Raw genomic sequence first — 27387 nt, forward strand, 5'->3', positions numbered from 1 at the left:
AAACATCGACTGTTTATTTCCCTCCATTGATGCTGCCGGACCTGCTGAGTTCCTCCTACATCTTGTGTGTGTTACTAAATGCGTTACTTGTATAATCACGTTTTAGATTGAATGCTGCAAGATATAGCCTACATCTCATACATGAGGCAAGAACCAAGTCAGTATTATGGCAGGTGACCAAAAGCTAGGTCAGAAGTAGGTTTCAAGGAGTAAGGAGATTGAGACCACCTAACCAGGGATGTACATGGTAACTCAAACTGCAGCTGGCCTTTCAACTAACTGTAAACCAACTAATTGCTTTGTAATTGACCCAAGTGTTACCAAATTAGGGACAGATAAAGACATGCAGAACAAGAGAATGATTGTTTGGCTTGGCACATTGAGAAAATGAGTTTCTTCTCATACAAGAATTAGCATGCGCTACAATTGTAAAAAGGAGTATAAAAGAAAGAATAGGAATAGAACAACATATACAAACAAGATCGACCACTGCCATTCAGAAATATTGGCCCAGTCGTACCAACACTGATTCTGTTGATTATAGCTGACTCAAAATCAGACAAACTATTTTCAAGCAAATACGATAATGAAGCTTTGTAATATCCAGTTGGGACTCCTGAACCATATCATTTCTCCAATCCCAAAAATACCCATTTTCCATCAGTTCACCAATTTTCTACTTGTGCTACCACATATCCTCCTGTGCAATGTGCCCACTTTTCCCCAAATGTTCCATTAAATGGAAAGTTGTAGTTTTTGATAATGATATCTTTCTCACATCTAATCTTCCAAATATGGATTCAAAAAGGTATTCAAATCTTAAAAAGGATCTAGATTTAAACTTGGGTATCAAGTCACATTTTCCATCTACAAATACACAACCAAATTTAAATCCTATTTACCACATGCAATTTAAATCAATGTTATAGATTAAATAGTTTTTAATTAACTGCAATTAAAGATAAACTCAAAGAGCTGTGCATGTGTATTCAGAAGCCTAATAAACACCTCTATGCATACCAATCAACAAAGCAAAGGACACCGAATAAAATAGCAACTTAAAATTTGAGCTGAAATCTATGCTAAAATTCACATTTCCCAAATAAAAACATTACTCCTGGTTCAAACTGTCATTTGTAGCTAGACTTAAATCCTTAAATTACATCTTCCACATACCATGCAAGCTCCTCTAATAAAGGCAAACAAGCAGCAATTGTTTTCAAATTGATGAGGCACACTCCTAGTCCAAAGGACGACAGCAGGTTATTCTGTAAGTGACAAGCTATATCACTGGTTGATGCAAGAAAGAAGTGGTTATTCTTAGATTAAAATTAATGCTCTTAAAGAATGGCAACATTGTACAAGCAGTTGCTAAGCCCTCTAATTACTCTGATATGCATAGGAAGATACAGGATCTATAACCATCCCACGGTGTATTTTAAGTCAGCAGCGTAACCACATGCCAAGCCAAATGATTTGTCACCATGACAACCAAGTGAAACAAAGATGGAGGTCAATTTAAAATGCGTCTCCTGCAGAAAATATACCACAAAGTACGTGGAATGTGATTAGCAGCAGGGTCATTCAGAAGCCAAAAACAATAGAGGCATCTCTGGGACTTGGACCAATATTTAGCACCATTGGAGAAGTTGAAGCAGGGAACTTTAAATCCATTCTCTTAAGCTTAGCCTCTTAATGATTTCCCAACAATTAAACATGTTGAAATATTTGACCATGAAAATCTAACTTATTCTTTTAATTCAATGCCAAAGCACACAAAAACTACTTATGCTTCACTGATAAATTGCTTGTCACTTTCAATCATGCCAAATGGCTCCATGGACTGTTATCAATTCAGGCATTATCAAAGCTGTACACCTTGCTCCCAAGTATCTGCAGCAGGATAAACCTAGCCACATACAAACGAACTTGGTCTTCAAGCCAAGATAAAAGTGACAAACCTTAATGACCGATCATTTATTTTCTTTTGATTGAAACCAAGCTTTCTACAGCCTTATTTCAACAAAACTCCAGCTCCGCTAACCTTTTAGGATTTATTTCTTCACAAAGCTTTAAAGTTAATTGTGTTTCACAGCCAAAACACACATGCTTTATCCAATTGCCGACATACTGGAAATATTTCAGAGATTATTTGCCCAGATATCAAAGCTCATGACATTAACAATCTTCCAAGTTATAATAGAACAACATTAATTTACTGATCCTATTTTGGAACTTCAGCTTGAGCCAGGTTGCCCTAATTGGTAACTATACTTACACTACTTTTAGAATGATGCAAATCAAGTAATCTGTAAGCCATCAACAGTTTGAAGTACAGTAGATAAGCTGCTTTTTGCTATATACTTTAATGACACAGATCAAGGACAAAGAACTGAATATCCAGTTTAATTGTGTGACACTAAGTAGTGTGGATAGGAATAGAGAGTTATATAGGGGATAGAAATTACACACAAACTGTGACAATAGTGTAGAATATGGTTGTAGTATAGGAAGGGGGCAGTGTAAGATCCAAAAGAGACAGACTAGAATATTCTAGAGCACAAGACAAGGAGGTATGAAAGAGCAAAGATAAATCTGGGTATATACTGTACATACAAAAATCAAACCTGAAGATCCCAGTGCTAAGCACTGGTATTTTCCAGCACTACAAGAATGCAAAATTCTATCATTTTTTGACAATGCGAATTCTCTAAAAACTTCTAACAAAATGATATTACCAAATGGTTAAAGGAACAAAATGGACAAAGGAAGGAAAGGCGACCAAGATCATCACCCTAAAACCAAGAAAACAACAGGGCAAACGAACAAGTTACCAACTTTCTCTCCCCCCAACGCCCCCACCCCCCCATTGTGTAATACAGTTCGAGTAATCTACAAGGGTTCTTCTAACTTCCCTCACTCCCATTATTGTTGAATCCCTCACTGAAGCTTGTTTGTTTTCGGTCTAAGTGCCATTCCCTGGACCAGGTTCTATCCCTTTCATGGAAGGGTTGAAATGCCAAAGAAACCCTTGTAGCATTATCACTTTCTTCTACCTTTGCAACCATGTGGCTCAAGGGGTTCATGTTTAAAGTTTCAACAACCATCCAATGTCATTTCAGCAACAATTTCCAACTAGCCTACTCAGTGTTCAGCTTAGAGAAAAGACAAGTCGGGCCTTTGTGGTTAACTTCAGAAACTCACATGGGAACCACCAGATGCTCATCCACTGAATATCACACACCATCCTGACTTAGAAATACATAGACCCAATAATAGTGAAGGAAAGACTACTGCAATTCCCCTTCCTCACCCCCAGGAGTACTATGGGAGTATTTTCAGCAGAAGGACTATTGCTGTTCAAAGATGCTCCCTCAAGGATAATTCAGGCTGGCTAATAATGCTGGCCTTGACAGTAATGCCCAGATTTCTCCCCCCCTCAAAAAAAATCCAAAAATTGTATAACAAATTGGAAGTTTAAAGGCTTTTTCTGGCTGAAAGAATGCTCAAAATGCCTGAACTGGTGGACAGGCTGGAGTTAATGATAAGGGAACAGAAGTGATAAGAGAATGTCAGAAACAATAAATCTGGCAATTAGGTTATCATAGCAAGAGATGAGTGACATCACTTGATGCATGACAGACACTGACAGCACAGATGATCTCTGTGCCAATAGAAATTTTGAGAAATAGTTAGAAGTCATCAGCACAAAAAGGGAAGTGGATCTTGTGCCAGCAAATGATGTTACTCACAAAGAGAACGCACACTGATTTTCCCTGTGGTGCAGTAGAGAGAAAAAGCACGAAGGGTAAATCTAAAAAAAATCACAACTAACTGTGCAAGAGCAGGAGAAGCAATTTAGAGGTCACCAAGTGTGGGACCATAAGGGAAAGTGGAGAGAAGTGGTGATCATGGAAGCAAGAGCAGGACATCACAAAATTTAAGCTTGCTGAGGCAGGAACGGATTCGTCAATAAAATCACGTGACGTGGAGTTTCTGCAGGCCATCAGACTTCAATTGGTGTAGCCGGAATGCACTCAGAGGAAAGCAATATATACACATACTTAGTACAAATTTGAACCTTCAATTTGAGGAAAGGTTGAGGCTACTAATAAAACATCTTGGGAAAATATGAATACTTGGATAAATCCAAGACATCTGCTAACTTAACAAAACAGAGCTTTAAGTGTTTGTTGAAGCATGCGAGGATTAGCTGGAACTTACCACTTGACTCAGCAGGGTTTACAAGGTATTGCTAAGAACAAGTATTTAGTTCAGGGTTCAATGACTCACTTTTCCAGAAATAAGAGCAGAAATGAAGGCTGCGTAGTATTATGCCAAGTTGTGAAGAATCCAAAAACCAATTTGACTGTCCTGCAATTATTTATACATTACTGAGATTGCAATCCACAAGTATCTCATTGCTATTAAAACACAAAATGTCACAAAGTTGAGGAACACACTGTATATAGACTTTTTAATTTATTGCAGAGGCTTTACAGTAACTGCTTCTAACTCATAGATTTAATGAGATTGACAACTTTTTTTTAAATTACACCATTACAAAAGAAAACAAAATTCAGCAGTCATAACTGCAAAATAGATACGCTCAAGTTTTTATACATGAAAACATAGCCTACCAAAGTGACAAATTATGTTAGTCAACTTCACTGTGGGACTCTCTGATAACATTCGTCAACCACCATTAATTATAACTGATCCTTAAACAATGGAACTATTCCACCGTGTACTTGCTGTTAGTAAAAGCCTTTAAGCTTAATTTCATTTGCAGTGGTAAGCATGCAACAAAGAGTAGCAAGTAAGTAGCCTTCCAATCTCCTGGTTAGTTGGGTAACAAGCATGAAATGGTTACCTGAAGCAAATACAGAAAATCCTTGATCCCCCCTCCGTCCACCAATCACTTCTGGCTCATCTCACCCCTTCCACTCTCCTCTTAATACTGGCTATCCCACTCAGTCCTGATGCAGGGTTTCAACTTGACATGTCAACATTCGTCCCTACCCCACCCCCACCCCCAAACAAATGCTGCTCAACCCAGAGTTCCTCCAGCAGTTTTTGTTGCTCCAGATTCCAGCACCTGCAGTCTCTTGTGTCTCTAAATACAGAAAATACTGCAAATACTCAGCAAGTCAGACAACATCTGTGAAGAGAGATAAAGAGTCAATGTTACAGAACTGACCAATACAGAGACAAACCGGAAAACGTGGTTATCTGAAATTGATGTTCAATGTCAAGTCCCATAATATGCCCAGACTAAATATTGAGTGCTGTTCCTCTGGCTTATGTTGGATTTCATTGGAACGGTATAAGAGGACATAGACAGAGAGGTTAGAGTGGGATGGAAAATTGAAATCACCCTTGCAGACTTAACAGTGGTGTTGTGCAAACTGGTCACACAATCTGTGTTTGATTTTCTAATGAAGCGACGATCACATTGTTGGTCCCAAATGGAGTATACTAAACTGGAAGTAGTACAAGTGACTTGCTGCTTCACCTTTAGTGTTTGCCTCCTTGGATGGTGGGAATGAAGTAGTAAATGGCAGGTATTGCACCTCCTGCATGCTTGTTGCTGAGAAAAATTAAAATTGGTAGAACTGGAAGAGTGAATCAAGGAATCAGAGTGAACATGCATCCTTTAGAATGTTGAAAAGGGGTGGTGAGGAGAAGATGTGTCTGATGGTGTCATCAGTTTGAAGGTGATAGAAATTAGAGGGAGTTTAATTGAATATGGAGGCTGATGGGATGGTAGGTCAAGGCAAGGTGAACTCTATCCTCACTTTGGGTGGGAGAAGATGAAGGCAGAAGGGCAGGAAATGGAACCAAAACAGTTGAGAGCCCTGTCAACTAAGCAAAAGGAGAAAACATGTTCAGGAAAAGGAAGAAATTTTGGAAGACTTGCATGAAAAACATTACCATCTGAACAAGTATGGAGCTGTAGAAACTGGGAGAATGGAATGGAGTCCCATGAGAAGCAGACTAGGTGGTGGTATAATCACTGTGTGAGTCCGAGAGTTTGTGATGGAGATGGAGATGGAGATGAAAAAGGTACGAGTCAGAAATGGATCACGTGAAAGTGACAACCAGGTGGAAATTGGCAGCAAAGGTAATGAAACCTTTGAGTTTGTACTAGAGTAGGAAGCAGTACCAACAGTCATCGCTCTGCAAGAGAAAGAGGTGACGAAGGGGGGCTTGAATAGGACAAACAAGGGCTGTTCCACATATCTCAAAGAGACTACCACAGCTCAGACATATGCAGGTTTCCATAGCTGGTCAGCCTCATTGACCCCTTTAACATTTATTCCATTAATGTTCTCATTCCAGAGGATGTATCCCAAACAGCAAATGAAGTACCAGAGTAGTTAAGATGAAAGAATGTGAAATATTAGATAGGATAAACTGAGTAAAAGTTGAAGTACCAAGGGGTTTCACATTTCTGAAAATGGATAAATTGCCAGGCCTGGATAAAATTTATTCGAAGCTGTTAAAAGCAGATTGGTCAAAGAAGTATAAATATGTGGAATCCAAAACAGAGTGGCGAACTGGATAACAAACTGCCTGAGTGAAAGAAAGAAAAAGGAAATGGTTGCTAAATGTTTCTATGACTGGGACACTGTTACCAGTGGAGCTCCACAGGGCTCAAAGTTAGTCCTTCAGTGTTTTTTAGATATACAAACAATAAATGATTAGACCCAAACATAGGAGCAATGATTTAAAAAGTTTATAGACTATATATATATTAATTATGCTTCAAAAAGGCATCTATTGTACTGGTGCCCAAGAGCATTGTGACCTGCCTCAATTCACAAGAGAAACAAATTAGACACTTTTTTTTACAAGAAAGAACACAATTGGAACAAAAAACAAAGTCCATTTCAGTGCAAAGTGATCGTAGTGTTGCTATACTGTAGTGATTAGGGTTATGCCGGTTGGTTCAAGAACAGAATGGCTCAAGTAGCTGTTCTTGAACCTGGTGGTATGGGACTTCAAGCTTCTGTATCTCCTGCCCAATGGTAGCTGTGAGAAGATGGCATGGCCCAGATGGTGGGGATCTTTGGTATGGATGTTGCCTCCCTGATGGTGGGGAGGGATGAGCCCATGATGTACTGGGCCAAAACCACTACTCTCAGCAGCTTCTTACATTCCCGTGCATTCAAACTGCCATACCACACCATGATGCAACCAGTCAGGATACTTTCAACAGTGCATCTGTAGAAGTTTGTTAGAGTGCTCAGTGACATGCCAAACCTCCTTAACCTTCTAAGTAAAAACACTGGCACACCTTCCTTGTGATTGCATCTGTATGCTGGAACCAAGACAGATCATCCGAATTGTTAACGATCAGGAATTTAAAGCTGCTGACTCTCTCCACCATCAATCCCCCAAGGTAGACTGGCACATGTTCGCCCCCCTTCTCCTTCCTGAAGTCAACATTCAGCTCTTTAGTTTTAATGACGTTAAGTGAGAGGTTGTTGTTGTGGCACCAGTCAACCAGGTGTTCTATCTCACTCTTATATGCTGACCAATCACCACCTGTGATTCGTCCAATGGTGGTGTCATCTGTGAATTTGTATATGGCACTGGAGCTATGCTTAGCCACAAAATCATGTGCGTATAGAGAGTACAGCAGGGGGCTAAGCACGCAGCTTTGAGGTGTACCCATGTAGACGGTCAGTGAGGAGGAGATGTTACCAATCCTTACTGGCTAAGGTCTGCCAATGAGGAAGTTGAGTATCCAGCTGCAGAGGGAGGTACAGAGGACTAGGTCTTGAAGCTTGATGATGAGTTTGGATAGGATGATTGTGCTGAATGCAGAGCTGTAGTCGATAAACTGCAGCCTGACGTAAGAGTTCCTGTTGTCCAGGTCAGAGTGGAGAGCTGGGGGGGTGGGGGGAAGAAAAAAAAAATCGCACCTGCTGTTGACTTGTTGTGGCGATAAGCAAATTGAAGTGGATCCAGGTCGTCTCTGAGGCAGGAGTTGATTCATGCCATAACCAGCCTCTCTAAGCACTTCATTACAGTTGGTATCTGATGCCATGTGCCTGTGATGCCTCTGCAATTAAGTTTTTCATTGCACCTGTGCATACATGTACTCATGAATATGACAATGTATACATATATATACACACACACACACACACACACAAAATAATAAATAAATATCAAGAAGAATTGGTCAGATGGTTGACAATGAAGAAGAAAGCTTTCAGATCCTGGATGGAATGGCAAATAGAGTTTTTCCAGAGAAGTGAAAGGTTATGCTTCTGTGGAGGCTCAGGCTTGGGAACACACAATAAAGGGGAGGATGTTGAGAAGTGTGGAGCAATTGAGGCACCTTGGACTGCATTTCCACAAAAGCCTAAGGGTGGCAAGGCAGATCAGAAGAGTGGTTGAAAAAGTATATGGAATACTCTCCTTTACAAGCCAAGGCAGAGAATAGAACTCTGCCTTGGTCATGGTCATAGAAACTATGACTATGACTCTAATACAAGAGTATGGCAGCTGTGCTAGAACAACACAAGTTAGGCCACAGCTTGACTACTGCATACATCTCCAGTCTCCATATTACAGGACATATGGGATTGCATGGAGAGAGTGCAGAGCACGTAGAACGTAAGTAAAGGGCACTAAAGATATACATGATAGCTAAGTATCAGAATAGTTAAGACGAAAAGATGGAAAACTGTACCTACAAAGGATAAACCAGGTATAAAAATGGAATATCAGGAATCAATAGGGACTTCTGCAATCCAAAATACACCAAAAGTGTTCCTGCAAACTCTAGTCATACAAGATTAGATCATTAATTAGTTCTGAGAATATAAATGCTATTAGTATCAAGACTTCAGGAGAGGTTGTGTAATTTAAGCGATTCAAATGGCACATTACATTATAAAAGCAATAAACATCACTTAAAAGATGCAAGAAACTGCAATTTGCATGCAGGCAAACAGCATTGTCTTTCAATGACGTCACCAAATTACATCTCAAATCAGTTTGTAGAAATTAATTCTTCAAATTTATAATTCTTCTTGATCCTTATTTTATTTTTAATTTGTTAACACATGTCCATTCCTGGAAAGTAGAAATTAAATGATGATACTTCTCTTGGGCAACCAATAGACTATATTCTGCAATATTGTAAATAATTCAGTGCTACTTATACCAAGCTAAGAATAGCGATCCTCTTTCCATTGCCAAGCTACTATTTAATGATGAAACATTTCTACACAACACAACTGATGAAATACTGGTTAGTCACTGATGATTACAATAATTTCCATTTATATAGTACTTTTAGCTTCCAAAATGTCTTAAGGTACTTCACCATGCTGTTGAAAAAAAATTGGCACCAAGCCACATCAAACCTCTTAGTCGAAGAGATAGATTTTAAAGACATCTTGAAAAGAGGAAAAGGAGGTGGAAACAAAGATTTAAGGAGGCAATTCCAGAGCTTCAAGCACAATCACCAATGGTGAAATGTTTAAATACAGGAGCGATCAGGATGCCAGAATTAGAAGAACACACATTCTTTAAAAGGGCAAATTGGGCTGAAGTTACTTAGAGTGCTTGGGAGTGGCAAAGCAATTGCAGGAGATGGAGACAAGGAGACAATTTTGTTTTTAAATCATCACTTAGCCAGTATATGTCAGCAAGATCAGAGGAAATAGGTAAATGGCATCTTGTGCGGTGTAAGCAGAAGGATGTTACAAATATAGGGCTCAACAAAGTCAGAGGAATTTGAAAAGAGAGAAGAGATTCTTTTGTGAATGGAAGTCAGTTTAAAAAAAAAGTCAGCAAGCAAAGGGATTTTGCTACCCATGTCCTAATTTACAATTTGTTTAGGACGACAGACCTTTTCATCAGATTCACTACATACTAATCCAAGAACTGGTTATTTTCTTATTTTGTAGTGTTGTTGAAAACATAGCTTTCCAAGTTACAAACCCCTCCAGTCATTAATCAATTCATCAACTCCAGAAATTGAACTTCTCATCTTGACTCTGCACAGTCAGCTTCTGGCTTTGAAAAGTGAGCACATAGTTCAATAAATTAAACTGCCATCCATCTTCCACAGAAATCATTTTTAATCAGTGCTTACTTGTAACTGATTCCTAATACTTTGGGTTCAATGCCACATTAATGCCACTACAGGTTATAATGTCTAGAAGCAGAGTGCCTACCCTGCTGGTGTGAAGCCATCCTGGAATCCAATAAGAAAATCTAAGCAAAGGCAAGGACTCCAATGGAGAAGCTACATCTCAAAAGTCCTCTGACAATCTTCAAATGCAAGCACGCAAAAACATTTAATTAAAATTCTAAACGTTATAAAAATAGCATCAAAATCAGGCAGACACACAAACATTAAACAAAATAAAGCAGCACAGCAAGTAGAACTTGTCCCACTGCTCCAAATTTATAACCATGATATACTAACCTGCTAAAAACAAAAAAAAGGATCATTTTGTTATATCTAAAAATACTGAAACACATTCATCAGACCTATCTAAATTTGAAAATGAAATTCGAACTCTAATTATACTACCATCAGCAGGAAATTCTGGTGGTTAAGAATATACTAGTCGACTGTGTCTGAACAACCTGCAAAAAAGTAAACAAGACAGGGATTTAAAGGATTATCCCAACCAGTCAAAACTGCAATACATGGCTCCACGTGCTACATAGCATGCAGTAGATACAGCTGAGCAACTCTGCAACTAATCAGGTCAATCCAACTACATCTAGTTAGGAACAGTGGTGCACAATTAAACAGTCAAAAGATAACTGTTTGCTTAAAATGATCCCCATTATCAATGGTAGCAGCGTTAAGTGTCCAAACTGCAGTTGCACTGCAGTGCATTTTGTACATGACACACAGAATAGTGGAGAGGGGGCAGCTGAATGGTGTCAAACCTCTTGAAATCTTGTTGGATCTGCATTCAAGGCAAAGTTAAAGGCATATTGCTTACTTGTGCCTTAGAGACTATGGAAAGGCTTGAGGTATCAGAAGTGAGATAATTATCACAGAATACCCAACCTCTTGTTTCCTTTCTATTTGTGGTTTACCCAGCTCAGTTTTTGGTCATGGTTATCCCTAGGATATTGACAGCAAGGGAACTCTGTAATGGTATTGCCATTGAATTCCAAATAGTCAGAATCTCTTTTGTTGGAGATGGTCACTTCCTGCTACTGATATGGCACAGATGTTAGTTGTCACCTCCCAAATTCTTTCTCCATCCAGTGTGGACTACTTACATTTTCTGTGAAGTTGTGAAAGGAATTAAGTGTCAGTGAATATCTCTACCATGATGGAAGATACAGATGAAACAGCTATGGATTCTGCTGAGGAACTCATGTTTAAGGACTTCAATTTTTTTGTTCCTTTTCATTTTTTATTATGTTCTTCTTTAAACCAAGTTACAAACTCAATAATCCTTTACTACCAAAACTCAACTTCTTTATTTAGTTCCATGGCAAGATCAATGTTTCAGGAAAAAAAACCTTGCAAAACAAGTCCGTTTTCCAGTGTGCATAAAAGACGTATAAATAGTGTCCATAGCTTTTAACTCTTGAATAGAGTTAGTCAGTACTTCTGTGGGAACAAAAGCATCACAAGTTCTTCTCTTAAACACAAGTCCAACTTCAGTTTCAACAGACTGCAGAACAAACTAAGCACAATAGTAAAAGAGAATTTGAAAATTATTTGTCTTATAACAAGAACTTTTGGTGCAGTAACAAATCATTAATTGGCACCCTCTGTCCTACTACTCTTAAAATAAACTCTACAGAGTTCCAAGTTCATTTTGTTTCTTGAGAAAGCAGAGTTATAGGTTAGCTGTTTGCTTTGAAAATATGCAAATCGTAAAGACATTGAAGCCTGTAGCTATTTAAGGTTGTCTAAATCAAGTCACTGACATCTACAATCAATCAATATAGATATTGTTTCCTGGAGGCACACATCTCAGTTACCCAGATCCAAAATTTTAGACAAACTTGCATATTGCCACATACGTGAAACAGAACTGCAAGTTCATTGCTGAGCTACTTCTCCAATTAGGACAATTCTAACTCTTAACACAAGATAGAAGGACTAAGTGGGGTATAGCACAAAGAATCTTGGTTCCCACCAAAAGGAAACAAAGTTTTGAACTACTTTAATTTTATGGCAAGTGGAAAATAGAAGGATGTCCAGGAATGTGTTAGAATTGTCAAGTTTAGGGAGGTACAAAGGGCACACAGGGTTGGGATTAGAATCAGGCAAGGTCAGAGATGAACAGAAGCAGTCTTCGGTTTCAAAGGATCAGAATCTTTCCTCAGGGTCAAACATAATATTGAGATTGCAACTGGCCTGGCTCAACTTCAGTCAGTTGCTAGGAATGAGTGAAGGGAATGGACAGTGGCAGGGTAGGTTGGAATGGGCTAGAAATACCAGCCAGGTAAAACAGCTTCTAGCAGAGGTCAAATGCAATGATTTTGTTTCTACCTATATTTATAAGATAAGATTTCTTTATTAGTCACATGTATATCGAAACACACAGTGAAATGCATCTTTTGTGCAGAATGTTCTGGGGGCAGCCCACAAGTGTCGCCATGCTTCTGGTGCTGACATAGCATGCCCACAGCTCCTAACCCTTTCGTCTTTGGAATGTGGGAGGAAACCGGAGCACCCGGAGGATACCCACGCAGACACAGGGAGAGCGTACAAACTCCTTACAGACAGCGGCCAGAAATGAACCTGGGTCGCTGGCACTGTAATAGTGTTACGCTAACCGCTACACTACTGTGCCTGCCCTTACATTTACATGGAGGAAATTTCTGCTCACTTAATACTGAGTGTCAGGCAGTGTAATAAATCACAAGTGGTGAGGTAAAACCAAGTGTTGTCATCAAACGTGTGGAATCTGATACCTTTCAGATAATGTAGCTGAACTGCAGGAGATTAGAAAGGAGGAAGCAGAGATAGAACAATGCGAAGAGAAACTAGTACAGGAGATTATCTGGCTATAACAAGAAAATAAAATCCACCTGGGGCAGTCCCACCCAAATGGATGAGGGGGGATGGTGCACACAACCAGATCAAAGATCGCAAACAGATCAATGGATATTTTAGTATTATTACATGCACACAATTTTGCTGAAGGTCACTTCAGTGCTCTGGCACAGGTCACAGAGGACAATAGACATTGATACTAAAGAAAAAAGTAAGCTGGAAATTTGAAATAAAAACTGAATGCTGGATACACGCAACAGGTCAGACAGCATCTTTGTCAACAGAAGCAGAGGAGGCCTTTCATCAGAACAGGGAATTAGCAGAAATGTTAGTTTTCAGTAGCAGAGAGGGCGAGGAAGAGCTGGATAGAATTAAGAGAATACATCTGCTGGGTGAGATCAAATGAGTTAAATGTGGTAGTTAGAATCACATTATACTTGTTAGCAACCTATAAAATGGACTAACAGCAGGACTGTGGAGTACATCCAGTAGGCCAAACTAGTCTTAGAGTCATAGAATCATACAGCATAGAAACAGGCCATTTGGCCCAACATGTTCATGCCGATCAGTGGGTAGGAATGGTTTCTTCCCCTCTGCAATCAGATTTCATGGACCGTGAACACTGCATCCTGATTCCTTTTTTTTGCACTATTTCATAGTTTATAGTAATTTATGTCTTTGCACTGTACTGCTACCACAAAACAACAGATTTCATGACATACGTCAATGATAATAAACCCCATTCTGATTCCCTTCATATTAATCCCACCTCCTAGCACTCGGTCCATAGCCTTCTTTGCCCAAGCAATTCAAGTACTCAGCTAAGCACTTCATAAAAACTGTCGGTGACCCAGCTTAAACTACTCTCTGGGTGCATTCCAAGTATTTACCACTCTCTGGGTGAAGACAATCCCCCTAATATCTCTTCCACCTTATCCTATGTCCATTCATTTTATCTACCTCCAACATGGGGAAAGTTCCCTCCCCATCTATACCCCTCAATTTTATATACCTCAATCAGGTCCCATCTTAACCTCCTCTGCTCCAAGGAGAAGAGACCTAACTTCTCCAGCCTCTCTTCATAACTGAACTGCTCCATCTCAGGCAACATCCTGGTGAATCTGCTCTGCACTCTGTCCAGTGTTGTCACATCCTTCCTATAGCATGGTGACCAGAACTGAATGCAGTACTCCAGCTGTAGTAAACAAAGGTGTTATAAAGTTGGAGCACAACCTCTTGACTTCTGTATTCAGTGCCAGACAAATGAAGGTCATTATCTCACATGCCTTCCTAACCATATTATCTACCAGCTTGGTCACCATCAAGGATCTGTGGACTTGTACTCCAAGGTTCCTCTGACCTCAATACTCCATAAAACCCTACCATTCATGGTGCACGTCCTAGCCCCATTAGTACTGCCAAAATGCACCACCTCACATTTGTCCATATTAAACTCCACCTGTCATTTTTCATTCTATTTCACCAGCACATCGATCTCTCTACAACCCACGATACACTACCAACAGCTCCGCCAATCTTCACGTCATTCACAAACTTACTGACCCTACCTCCCACATCCACGCCCAAGTCATTCATGTACAAGACAAATAGCAAGGGTCCCAACACCAACCCTTGTGGGAGACCACTAGTCACGGGCATCCAACCACAAAAACAACCCTCTACCATCACCTTCTGTCTATTGCCAACCCAATTTTGGATCCAGTGTGCCAAGTTGCCCTGGATTCTTTGGGCCCTAACCTTTTGAACCAGTCTCCAATGAAGGACCTTGTCAAAGGCCTTACTAAGTCCAAGTAAATCACATCTACTACCCTGCCTTCATCAATACACTGTTACCTCTTCAAAAAGATTAAATCAAATTGGTCTGACAGGATCTGCCCTTGGCAAAGCCATGTTGGTCATCTCAAAGTAGTCCCTGCCTTTCCAAGGGATCACTAATCCTCTCAATTTTTTTTTCAGTATATTCCCTACCACTGATGTTAGACTCACAGGTCCAGAGTTACCAGGCTTTCCTCTGCTGCCTTTCTTGACAAGGGGGATCACATTTGCTAATGGAAAAAAAACTGAACCAAAAAAAAAATCACAGGTAGGTGGATGATGATAGAAATTTGACAGAATTTTGTGCTCCCTATCCATGCTTCAAAATACAACAGCACAAAAATTATGAGCAGGACGAGGCCAGCTAACCCTCTGAGACTGCTCTGCCATTCATAAAGATCATGACCGATCTTCCACCCAACTCTATTTTCCTCTGTTATCTCACATTGCTTCATTCCCTTAATATTCAGGAAATCAGTTAATGACTGAGCTACCAGAGCCCTGAGGAGAGAGAATTTCAAAGATTCACAAACTTTTGAAGGAAGACATTTTTCCCCATGTCTGTCCTCATGGCCTACTCCATACTCTGAGACTGTGACACCTGGTTCTATGCTCCTCACCGGGGTAAACATCCTCACTCCAACTAGCCTGTCAAGCCATGGAAGAATTTGTTTCAATGAGATCATCTCTCATTTTCTTAAAATAAAGAGAATAGAGTCTAGTCAGCCTTCCCTGTAAATGGCAAACCTGCCATCCCAGGAACCAATCAAGTAGATCATCATCACATTCCAAGTGCATCCTTTATAGGTAAGGAGGCCAAAACTGTGCATGATATTCCAGATATGGTATCACCAAGGCCCCATATTGTTGCACTAATCTATCTTTGCTTCTGTACTCAAATACTCTTGTAATAAAGGTCAACATACCATTTGCCTTTCCACTTGCTGCACTGGAATCAGCTTTCAGTGACTTATGAACAATGATGCACAGATAGCTTTCAACATCAATTTGTCACCATTTAAAACAAAATATAGCTTTTCTGGTTTGTGCCCCAGTGGATGACTTCACATTCTTTTACATTATATACCATCTGCCATATTCATGCACACTCCCTAAGCTTGTCTGTACCACTCCCCCCCCCCGACCCGAAGACTCTCTACACCCTCCTCCCAAATCGCAATCCCACCTAGTTCTGTATCATCAGCAAACTTGGATCCCTCAGACAAATAGTTGATAAAGTTTGTGAATAGTTGGGCCCAAGCACTGATCCTCTAGCACCCCACACACAACAGCCTGCCAACCCAAAAGAAAAAGATTTATTCCCACTCTGTTTTCTTTCTGTAAACCATTTCTCAATTCACACCGATATTTTTACCTCAATTCCATGTGTTCTAACCTTGTGATCAATATCCTGTGTGGGATCTGAAATTCTGAATAAACAACATCATTTTCCCCTTCATCTATTCTACTGGTCACAACCTCAAACTCCAGTAGATTAGTTAACCACAATTTCCCCCACATGAATCCATGACAACCCTGGTCAATCCTATTACCCTCTTCAAGGTGGTCTGTTGCATTTCTCGTCATCGATTCCAGCATTTTCCCTATTACTGATGTTAGGCTTAAATGCTCAGCATTGTCTAACCACAGCCCTATCTGTCAATATAGCTTCCCAATCACCTGCAGCTAATTTATCCCATATATCTATCTTTTCCTTTATTTCAGTAAGTTTCTAAGTAAACTACATTGCTTTAAAACTTAATGTAAAATTCGATCATGTTATGGTCATACTAGAGGCCCCTTTGCAACAAGATTATTAACCCCATCACTGCATAATGCTACATCTAAAAACAGACTTGTCCAAATTGATTTCTTAGCATATTGATCTAGAAAACATCTTGGATACATTCCATGAATTCATTCTTCATCGTGTTTACTGTCAATTTGATTTATCTAATCTACATGTAGACTAAAGTTCCCCTTGGGGGGATGGGAGTGCAGAGATTCCATTGGGAGGCCTCAGGTGAAATGTCTTTATTTACTTTGTACAAATTTAGAAAAGTAGTCAAATTCTGCTTTGTAAAAGGATAGGAAAACCTCCACTAAAACAAATACATTTATAAAGAACTACAACACTTCTAAATGCTTTTTTCACTTCACCTAACCAGAAGTGATCATATCTGACAAAACAATTGCATATCTGCAACAAGGAAATAATTAAGCATCATGAACAAATAAACACTGTTCCCACTTGTGAGGTGGTTATTAATTTGATTCAAGCCCTGCGATATCTATAATAAAGTTGCAAAAAATTATTTGGAAAAAATATTTATGATAAAATTATATTCAGATAACAATTTTGACTGGCACATATAGCATCAATAATTTTCCTGGACACTGGATCATCCTACATTTTAGGAACAACAAAGATGTAGAATAAACCAAGCTAGAAGTTCATGCAATTTCTCTGCATTGGCACCAAAACATTTGCCAAGCAACTTCTGCATGTCCTTGGGTAGCAATTTCACTTTGTAAGTTAACAAAGGTAATCCAATAGCAGATAAGAAACTAAACACACAGCAATAACTTTCACGCATCAAGATAAAATTCCCCATTGTGATTAGTCCACAGAGAAAGCAACAATTTTCTTATTAAAATTAGACCAAAAACTGATCAAGTGTACTTGTCCATGAAGTTCATATTGGTATTGGTTTATTATTGTCACTTGTACCGAGGTACAGTGAAAAGCTTGTCTTACAAACTGATCTTACGGGTCAATTCATTACACAGTGCAGTTACATCAAGTTAGTACAGAGTGCATTGATATAGTACAGGTTAAAAAAACAGTAACAGTACAGAGTAAAGTGTCACAGCTACAGAGAAAGTGCAGTGCAATAAGGTGCAAGGTCACAACAAGGTAGATCGTGAGGTCATAGGTCATAGTCCATCTCATTGTAAAAGGGAACGGTTCAATAGTCTTATCACTGTGGGGTAGAAGCTGTCCTTAAGTCTGGTGGTACGTGCCCTCAGGCTCCTGTATCTTCCACCAGATGGAAGAGGAGAGAAGAGAGAATGTCCCGGGTGGGTGGGGTCTTTGATTATGCTGGCTGCTTCACCAAGACAATGAGAGGTACAGACAGAGTCCAAGGAGGGGAGGCTGGTGTCCGTGATGCGCTGGGCTGTGTCCACAATTCTCTGCAGCTTCTTGCGGTCTTGGGCAGAGCAGTTGCCATACCAAGCCGTGATACATCCAGATAGGATGCTTTCTGTGGTGCATTGGTAAAAGTTGGTGAGTGTCAAAAGGAACAAACCAAATTTCTTTAGCCTCCTGAGGAAGTAGAGGCACTGATGAGCTTTCTTGGCCATGGCATCCACATGGTTTGTCCAGGACAGGTTGTTGGTGATGTTCACTCCCAGGAACTTGGAGCTGTCAACCCTCTCAACCTCAGCACCATTAATCTAGCCAGGTGTATGTACGCCGCCCCCTTTCCTGAAGTCAATGACCAGCTCTCTTGTTTTGTTGACATTGAGGGAAAGGTTATTGTCATGACACCATTCCACTAAGCTCATCTGCAAACTTGTAGATAGTGTTAGAGCAGTATCTAGCCACACAGTCATGAGTGTATAGGGAGTAGAGTAGAGGGCTGAGGACGCAGCCTTGAGGTGCACCAGTGTTGAGAATAATCGTGCCGGAGGAATTGCTGCCTATCCTCACTGATTGCAGTCTGTTTGTTAGAAAGTCAAGGATCCAGTTACAGAGGGAGGTATTGAGTCCTAGGTCTCAGAGTTTGGTGACAAGCTTGCTTGGTATTATTGTATTGAAGGCAGAGCTGTAGTCAATAAACAATAGTCTAACCTAAGTGTCCTTACTGTCCAGATGCTCCAGAGCTGAGTGAAGGGCCAGGGAGATGGCATCCGCTGTAGACCTGTTTCGGCGATAGGCGAATTGCGAATTGCAATGGGTCCAGATTGTCTGGTAGTTGATGTGTGCCATGACTAACCTATGTCAACATATGTCAAACATATGTCAACATATGTCAAACTAAGCCTACAAACTGTTTCAATATTAACAATGGTGGGAAGGCAGGGAACTATTTTGTCCCCTTCCCAAAATTCAGGAGTATTTCCATTATGTTTCACATTGTTTTTCCTTCATTGTGAAATGCTCTAAGTAATACAGCAGGTAAGGCAGCACCAAAAAAACCACAGGGCTAACATTTCAGATCAATGACCCATCACCAGACTAGTAATGATGAAAGATCATTAACCTGAAATGTCAATTTTCTTGCTCTCCACAGATACTCCCTTGCCTGCTAAATTATTTCTGGCATTTTGCCTTTTTAAATTTCCGTCATCCACAGTATTTACTTTTCCTTTATTCCATTTGTTCTATTTCTACTTTACATTGTTGTTTACATCATTTACTATTTTGCCAATTCACTTAGAATCAACTCACAATGGGATCACCAGAACATGGAGATACAATCTGTACAGAAGGGTACATTATTATACCAAACTTACCTCTCTTAATAGGGAACATAATCCCTCTGAGTCTTTAAAGTACAAAGCAGAGCTCCGAAACAGCACAAGAAATGGAGACAAGAAACAGACATCCATTACCACCTGAGCCAAAAAGATGAATTCATTTACATATATATATCATCTCACTGCCTGGTGGAGTGTTCAAGGGCCTAAGCAGTCCACATTCTCATCCAAACAGTAAACGGTCAATATCCTGCTCTATACAACCCCCCAGAGGTCCCACATAATCGGCAATTTTATCATGAATGAATCCATCCCAGCTCTGATGGAAATATTGATCATAGGCAGTAATTCATTCTTCCTGTGTATGTGTTTTACCCCAAATTTCCCAGCCCCAAATAGCCAAACACATGCTGGCTTTGCCCAGATTTCTCTCCCACCTTTCCTTTTGATCTGCTTGACCATTTCCATCTTTTGCCTTCAATTCAACATTCTCAATTTTTGCCATTGCTCAAAATCTCCTGCTGATCTCTCACTCTCCTCTTCCTTTGATTCCTATGCCAAGCACACTTTCAACCTCTTGTACCTTAACCGATATGCAATTCACATCAGCAATCAAATAAGATATTAAAATATTTTAATTCATTGACCCATCAGGTGCAACCCTTAAACAAACTAGCTTGACGGTATACTTTATGCAATTGTTAGTAATAACATCCATAGCCTGTATCACCAACTATTTCCCTTTTTTCTCTTTCAATCTGTCTCACTATATTCACCCAATACTACCAAAACTGGCTTCTCTCTCAAATATATTTCAAATATTGTTTTAATCTTGTTTTTGCTCTGCACAATTTCTTCAAATTTAAGAATTCATACAGCAGAGATAGCTTTTCCCCCCAGTCTTCCAAATTTGAAAACCCAGCAGAAGCAGATTAGAAATAGCTTTTTCACACTTCATCAAGGACACAGCTCAACATTCAATGATTTCATATTAGTGCAAAAAACTCCAACATAACTAAAGCTACAATCTGGAATTTCACACAACAGATACAAATACTGTGACTGCAATACATCTCCTGCTGTATTCACAGCATCAATATGCCAACTTGTCACTAAGTAACTACAATGGTATAATTCAAACCCACTGCTTTAATCATTCATTGGTTGAAAAAAATTCCTAGATTTTTTTTGTAAAAAATGCCCAAGGAATTTTTGCACCAAAATAATACAATTTAACTAAACAGCCAATGTAAATCTTTATGCCTAATATAGTGAATGCACTCCTGAAAAAGACAAATGAAAATGTTATTTTACAAGCTATGCACAAAGACTAAATGACGATCTACTTTAAAGAAACAGGCCAGAGCACGGTACAGGATGTACAAATCGTTAATACAATATTTTCTGCATAATAAGCATATTCCAACATTGCTGGACAAACAAACAGGTGTACAAAAAGCATGTTAAGTGTTCAACAGCTCGAGTAGATCTGGAGTGGACGACCTGAAGCCACATTCAGTGAATTGCCAATGGTACAGACTGCATTAGACATTTCCAATGATACATGGATACAAAATTCACTGTTACATTATTTTTCAGGCACCAATCTCTGAGCATCCATTCTTTGATCCACAAACGGCGAATATGAACCCAGTACAAATTGATTAGCCTTGCATCTCGGTAGTCTTCTGCAGATTAGGCTGAAGGTGTATTAGAACAGAGTACTAGAAGCTTTCTTCTGCACCCAGCTCATGCCATCAGACTTAAAGGTGATTGATGGCAACACTAGCTGATAGTAGAGGGAAAGAATGTGGTTTTCACCATCAGCAACATTCCAAATTCCTTGCAACATTTCCCACCCACACCATTCTCAGCTACAGCATTTCATGTTTCTAAATAGCAAATTACTTTTTTTTAAAAAAAGAAAAAAACAGCACTATTTCTAACAAGTACCAAATAACAGATGGCGTGCGACTATAAGAATGAAGAAATCAGGCAGATCTTATTGCAAAAAACAAACTGCTGGAGGAACTCAGCGGGTCAAGCAGCAGCTGTGGAGGCAAAGGGATGGTCGATGTTACAGGACAGAGAATAGAGGGAAGATACCTAGTATAAAGAGGTGAGAGGGAGGCATGAAACAAGGGCTGGTAAACGATAAGTGGAACCAGGGGAGGGGGAGGATGATGGGTTGGAATTGATAGGTGGAAACAGAAGTGAAGGGAGGGAGGATGGGTAAATGGAACCAGGTGGGAAAGGGGATGGGAGTATAAGGGGCAGAAGCTGGTGGGTGAAGGGTGGAACCAGATAAGGCAGCATCAGAAGGGTAATAGATAATGGGGTGGGGAAGAAGGAAAAAGTGAACAAAGGAAGAGAAAACCTTGATAGACCAGTAGGAGTGCAAAAGGAACATTGGGGGTCTGGGTTATCCAAGTTGAACAAAAATAACGTTCATATCATTGTATTGTAGGCTACTCAAGTGGAATACAAGGTCCCATTCTTCTAGTTTGTGTTTGGCCTCTCTGTAGCAGTGGAGAAGCCAGAGGACACACAGATTAGGATGGAGGATCTGAAATGATATGTCACTGGAAGCTCAAGATGGCCACTGCAGACAAAGCACAGGTGCTCTGCAAACATTCACCTAGTCTACACTTGGACTTGCTGATATAAAAGGAGACCACTGAGTGCAATAGATGAGTTTGAAGGAGGTGCACATTGACAACTGCCTCACGTGGAAGTCCCTGAATAGTGGTGAGGATGGTGGAATAGGGACAAGCGTGGCACCTCCTACAGTTGCAGGGGAAAAATGCCAGGGGTGGGGTGGGGTGTATGAGTGGACCAGAGAGTCACAGAGGAAGTGGTCCCTGTAGAAAGTAAGGGAGAGGCGGGGGACGGCGGGGGAGAGAGGGGAAGATGTGGCTGATTGTGGGAGCTCGTTGCAGCTGGCAGAAATAGCGAAGGATGATATATTTGATCCAGAGGCTAGTAAGGTGAAAGGTGAGAACTAAAAGAACTCTCTGTTCTGTCTAGGGGGAGGGAGGGGTTATGAGAGCAAGCACCTGGGAAATGTGGATAAGGGCTCTGTCAACTACAGAAGAAAAGAAGCCACATTTCCCAAAATACGAGGACATTTCAGAAGTTCTGGAAATGGAAAGCCTCATCGAGAGAACAGGTGCAGCAGAGAAGGAGAAACTAAGGGAAAGGGATGGTGTCCTTGCAGGACAAAGGGTGGGAGAAGATGTAGTCGAGGTAGCTGTTGGAGCCAGTGGGTTTATAATTGATATTGTTGGATAGTGTATCTCCATCTCAGGAGAATAAAAGATCCAGAGCAGGGAGAGAAGTGTCAGAAATGGTCCATGAATTTGATGGTAGGGTGGCAGTTAGTAGCAAAGATGATAAAATTGACAAGCTCTGCACAGGTGCAGGAAGCAGCACCAATGCAGTCAATGTGGCAGAGAAAGAGTTAGGGAGGGGTGCCAGGACAGGTTTAGAGCAAGGACTGTTCCATGTAGCCAACAACAAAAAAAAAGACAGGCACAGCTGGGGCCATGGCCCATTCAAGTGCCCATGGTAGATCTTCTAACCTACAACCCCAAGCCCGATATAGTCTTTGAAACCAAGGCAAATCTGTCCAATTTGAATGTTAGATTTGTGCGCCAGGTATCAAAGGTCCAATTTTTATAATGGCTGGTGAAAATCAGGACATGACAATCTGTTAGAGTCAGCAACTTAAAGTTTATGCAAAATTACAACTGATTGCATGTCAACTTCCAAGACATACACCTCTGTAAGCCATAAAAACAAAAGATTTTGGCACATTGGCCCAGATTTTCTATCAAGGTAATAATGAGCGGCACTGGCTTCACTGTTACGTATAGACTAATACCACAACATCTTCAGGCAAGGGAATGTGTAGTTAATCATACCTAAAACTCCAACTCCACTATCAGCTTTTTAAAAACACACCCTACCATTGAAATGCTTTGAATATCATGAAGCTTCTATACTAGGGCAATAGATAGAAACTGAATTCCCAAAAAAATGTTGTGTACTTGGACTTGAAATGACTTATGTTAAGTGTTAATTACTGTCAACCTGCTTACAAGTTGAAGCTTCATTAGTGCAATCAGCATTTGATGAACTACAATTTGTTGTAGCAGGGCAATGTTTATGGGATCTCTTAATCATATAACAAGGAAGGTTCTGAAAGCTGAGGTAATTATATCAATTAAATAAAGCCTGGACAATTTATAAAGGGAATCAAAAGGCATTTAGAGTGTCAGAAAGCCACATTATTAAAGTTGAAACCTTAAACATTTGGATTAGGTAGGACAAGTAGCAGGGGTATTGTGAGGTCAGTCACATGCAGACAGTAAAGATCTAAAACACCACCACCATAATTGAGATTGGCCAATTGTTGTACCACCCAAGACCTGTTTATGTCTCCAGTTTCAAGATTATGCACTTCTTGGCCTTCAGATTAGGTAAGTAACCATTCTCCAGTTCCCTTCCTTCCACTGATGTTCACTCTCCACTCCCAATCTCCATGTTGAGTTAGTTAAACCATGCTCCATTGCTAAATGAAGAATAGTGATGAAATCTGTAACTGTCACATAAATAGAATCAGTATCCCGGAACTGAAAAACTGATTTGCACCTTTGAGAACTATTAAACGGGTACTATAGCAACATTACATAAGTGACAGAATCAAGCCAAGTGCAGCAAAAACTGACAAATAGAATAGACAAATGCATTTGTCAAGAATAAATTAATTAATATTGATGCATGAAATAGGCAAAGATTAAAGAATCTAAAAAGTGGAAATAATTGTTAAGTCACATGACTTGCAACACATTGCCTGAAAATATCGTAGAATCAGACTTAATAGTAACAATCAAAAGAGTCTGGACAATTACCTGAAGGGAAGAAAACCGTAGGGATATGGCAAAAAAAAGCAGAGGAGTGGAATTAATTGGATAGCTCTTTTTCCTAGAACCTATACAAGCACAGTAGGTTTAATGGTTATGCTACTACAGTTAATGATTGTCTTGTCTGATCCAAATGCTTCCTGGTGTACATGATTCACTGGAAAGAGCCACAGGAATGTTCCGCAGCAGCATAGCTTATTTAAACATCACATCAAGATCATAATTCAAATAATGCATGCAACTCTGAGTATATCTTCGGAAAGACAGATTTGTTGAAAAAAAAGCAAGGAAAATAACAAACAGCTCTTGGAGTCACAGAAGTAAATTTACACAATAGACATTCTAAATTCCCAACTTCAAAACTGCTAACAGAACCACAGAAACTTAATCCTCTTCAAACAAGATTAGAATTAAAAATCTTGTCACTAAAATAATGCCAACTTTCTTGAAATTATCTAATTCTGTCTCAATTAAATTCTTTTGATGCTAATGCAAAAATGCAATTAATAAGGTGTTTAAAGATTACAGAAATTCAGTTACTTCTCAGGGATATTATCACTACAATCTTGTACTGGCAACAAAGAAAAACTTACATCTCTGTGGAATTTTACTCCAGACTTACATCTCAAGATTTTAGTAACCAGATTCAAAGAACAACCACCAACTTTTTAATCACCAAAATATGACTAAATATTAATTTAACCCAAAAAGCAGAGCAAGAAATGAGAAACCAATGAGCTAAATAAATGCTTTCAAATGAAGAATCACATCATTCTAATGATAAAAACCAATGAAGCATTTTGTAGTTTACTTGGCAATCTTCCCCTTACCAAATGCTTTTGCCAAGTGATTAAGAAATGTAAAGTGTTCTTAAGAGTGGCTTCCCAAATACATTCTGATAAAATTAAGTAAGCAGGGACAACAAAATGCCAACATGAAGCAGGTGGTTAAAGTAATGATCTTTAAACTACAGACCACCCAAAACATGATTTGTGTTTAATTTTAAATTACATCACACATTACTAATTTCTATCATTATTGATCCAAGCAAGCAACATCTTCCAACCAATTCGTAGAATTCATAACAGCTGCGGATATCACTTCAACACTCAATGTTTGAATGCAGTAAAGTGACAAAGTAGATTTGAAGAATATTCTTTGCATTACTAAATGCCCAACTGGATTTTGTCTGAAACATGAAACAACTTGGCATTCTACTAGAGACCATAATTCCATTAGGGATACTTTCAATAACATCCAACATAAATCCATGAACACAAAAAAGAAAATAAGTATATAAAAAACACTAAAGGAAACTTACATTTCCTGAACTAATTATTAGTTTTTCTTTATTTGTTCATGTGATGTGGCCATTGCTGCCAAGACCCTCATTTACTGTACATCCCCAATTATCCAAACTGAGTAGGTAGTTTGGAATCAGCCATGTTGTGCACTGTTTTCCAAGCACTGCTTCACACTCATTCAGGAGATTGTGGATTCAAGTCCCATGCCATACTCAAGCACAATAATTTAGCCTGACACTCCAGAGCAGTTCTAGGGAAGTGCTGTACTGTCAAAGATGCTGCCATTCTGATGACAGGTTAAATCTCTCATGTGGATGCAAAAGGTTTCATGCACAATTTCAAAGAGGAGCAGGTGAATTAATCCCAGTGCCCTGTCCAATATCCATCTTTCATTCAAAATTACTAAAACAAACTGTCCAACCATTAACACCTTGTTGTTTGTGGGAACTTATTATGTACGAATTGACTGCAGCAATTGCTACAATCACAACATTGACTACACTTCAGAAGTACCCCACAGACTGTAGAGTATGTTCGGGGCATCTTGAGGTTGAGAAATATGCTAAATAAATGCAAGTCTTTATTTTCCTTCCAGCATGGAACTGGTTCTCAAGAGCTGGGTATTATGAAGTTTCAGAATTAAAACAAATTCCTGCAGTTAATTTACTAACACTCAATTCTCCTTACCAGTCACATCTTTCCAAAACATTGATTTCTATTCCAATTTTAGATGCCCTCTTACAAAGACACATTGTAAGGTTATACAAGAAGCACCATCCCTTTTTAATCAGTATTTACATAAAGAAAATAAAAGCCACATATTATATCTAGAGGCCATAAACAATCTCCCAGGATAACAGCTACCTCCAGCCAACCGCAGCTAAATTGAGCAAATCCAACCAGTAATGAAGTTCAGGCTAATTTGAGGTTACTCTGAAAACAATTTTCTGCATCTGAGTACTTCATATCAGCTGATTACATCAACCCACTGACAACTCTCAAGCAATACATGACAGCCTAACAGAGTTAAGCAAGTGTAAAACCCAATTCCTACTGTTTACACTCTTAAAGGAGATGTTATTTACTCATTTTGCAAAGATATACCTCAATGGAGAGGTTGCCAGAAATAAGAATTTAAATCTGTTTTTGAAGTCTTGAGTTATTGCTGTTTATTTTGTTTAATCCAGATTAAGGCAACTGCATTACTTGTAGATACAGCCTCACATTTTCGATATACAATAATACAATATTCAAGGAAGAATGTTAACACCAACCATATCTTCCTACCTTGAACAATGCTATTACACAAAAGCAAGCACAAGAGAGATTCAAAAGTTCTTCATTGAATGAAAAAGAATTTGCATAAAAAGGTAACAAAGCTAATCTGATACAGTTCAGTACACCCAAAAGATTCAGTAAAGTTCAGGGCTAGTTTACTGACCAGAATCCAAAGGGTGAGAGGATATGGCATGGGGAACCTGGTCTAATTAGGAAGTGAGATGCAAGGGTGGAAGGAATGAGGGGTGGGGGGAGCAAGAGGAGGTGGTGGGTGGGAGGAGGCGGGAGATGGGTAAGGGAGGTAGACGGAGATCGGGAAGTAAAGATCAGGGAAGAGGGATTGGGGAAGGGAGGTCATGGGAAAGTGGGGTCAGAAACAAAGGGTTTTGGGGATTGGGGAAAGGAAGGGGGATCAGAGAGAGGGGGACAGGAGGGGGAGGGGAATCGGGGTGAGAGGGAGGGAGGATCGGGAAGAAGTAAGGGGATGGGAAGAGGAAGGGGGGAGATCGGGGGGGAGGGGGAGAGGGAGGGGGATCGGGGAGAGGGGGGA

The 27387-nt window shown here is 39.7% G+C and overlaps 1 protein-coding gene across 1 annotated transcript in view; it reads right to left on the reverse strand.

Moving 5' to 3' along the window:
• Positions 1-27387, reverse strand: part of eps8a (epidermal growth factor receptor pathway substrate 8a) — a 137663-nt gene that overhangs the window by 109726 nt on the left and 550 nt on the right.

Source organism: Pristis pectinata, chromosome 19, assembly GCF_009764475.1.
Source record: "Pristis pectinata isolate sPriPec2 chromosome 19, sPriPec2.1.pri, whole genome shotgun sequence".
Classification (NCBI taxonomy): Eukaryota; Metazoa; Chordata; class Chondrichthyes; order Rhinopristiformes; family Pristidae; genus Pristis; species Pristis pectinata.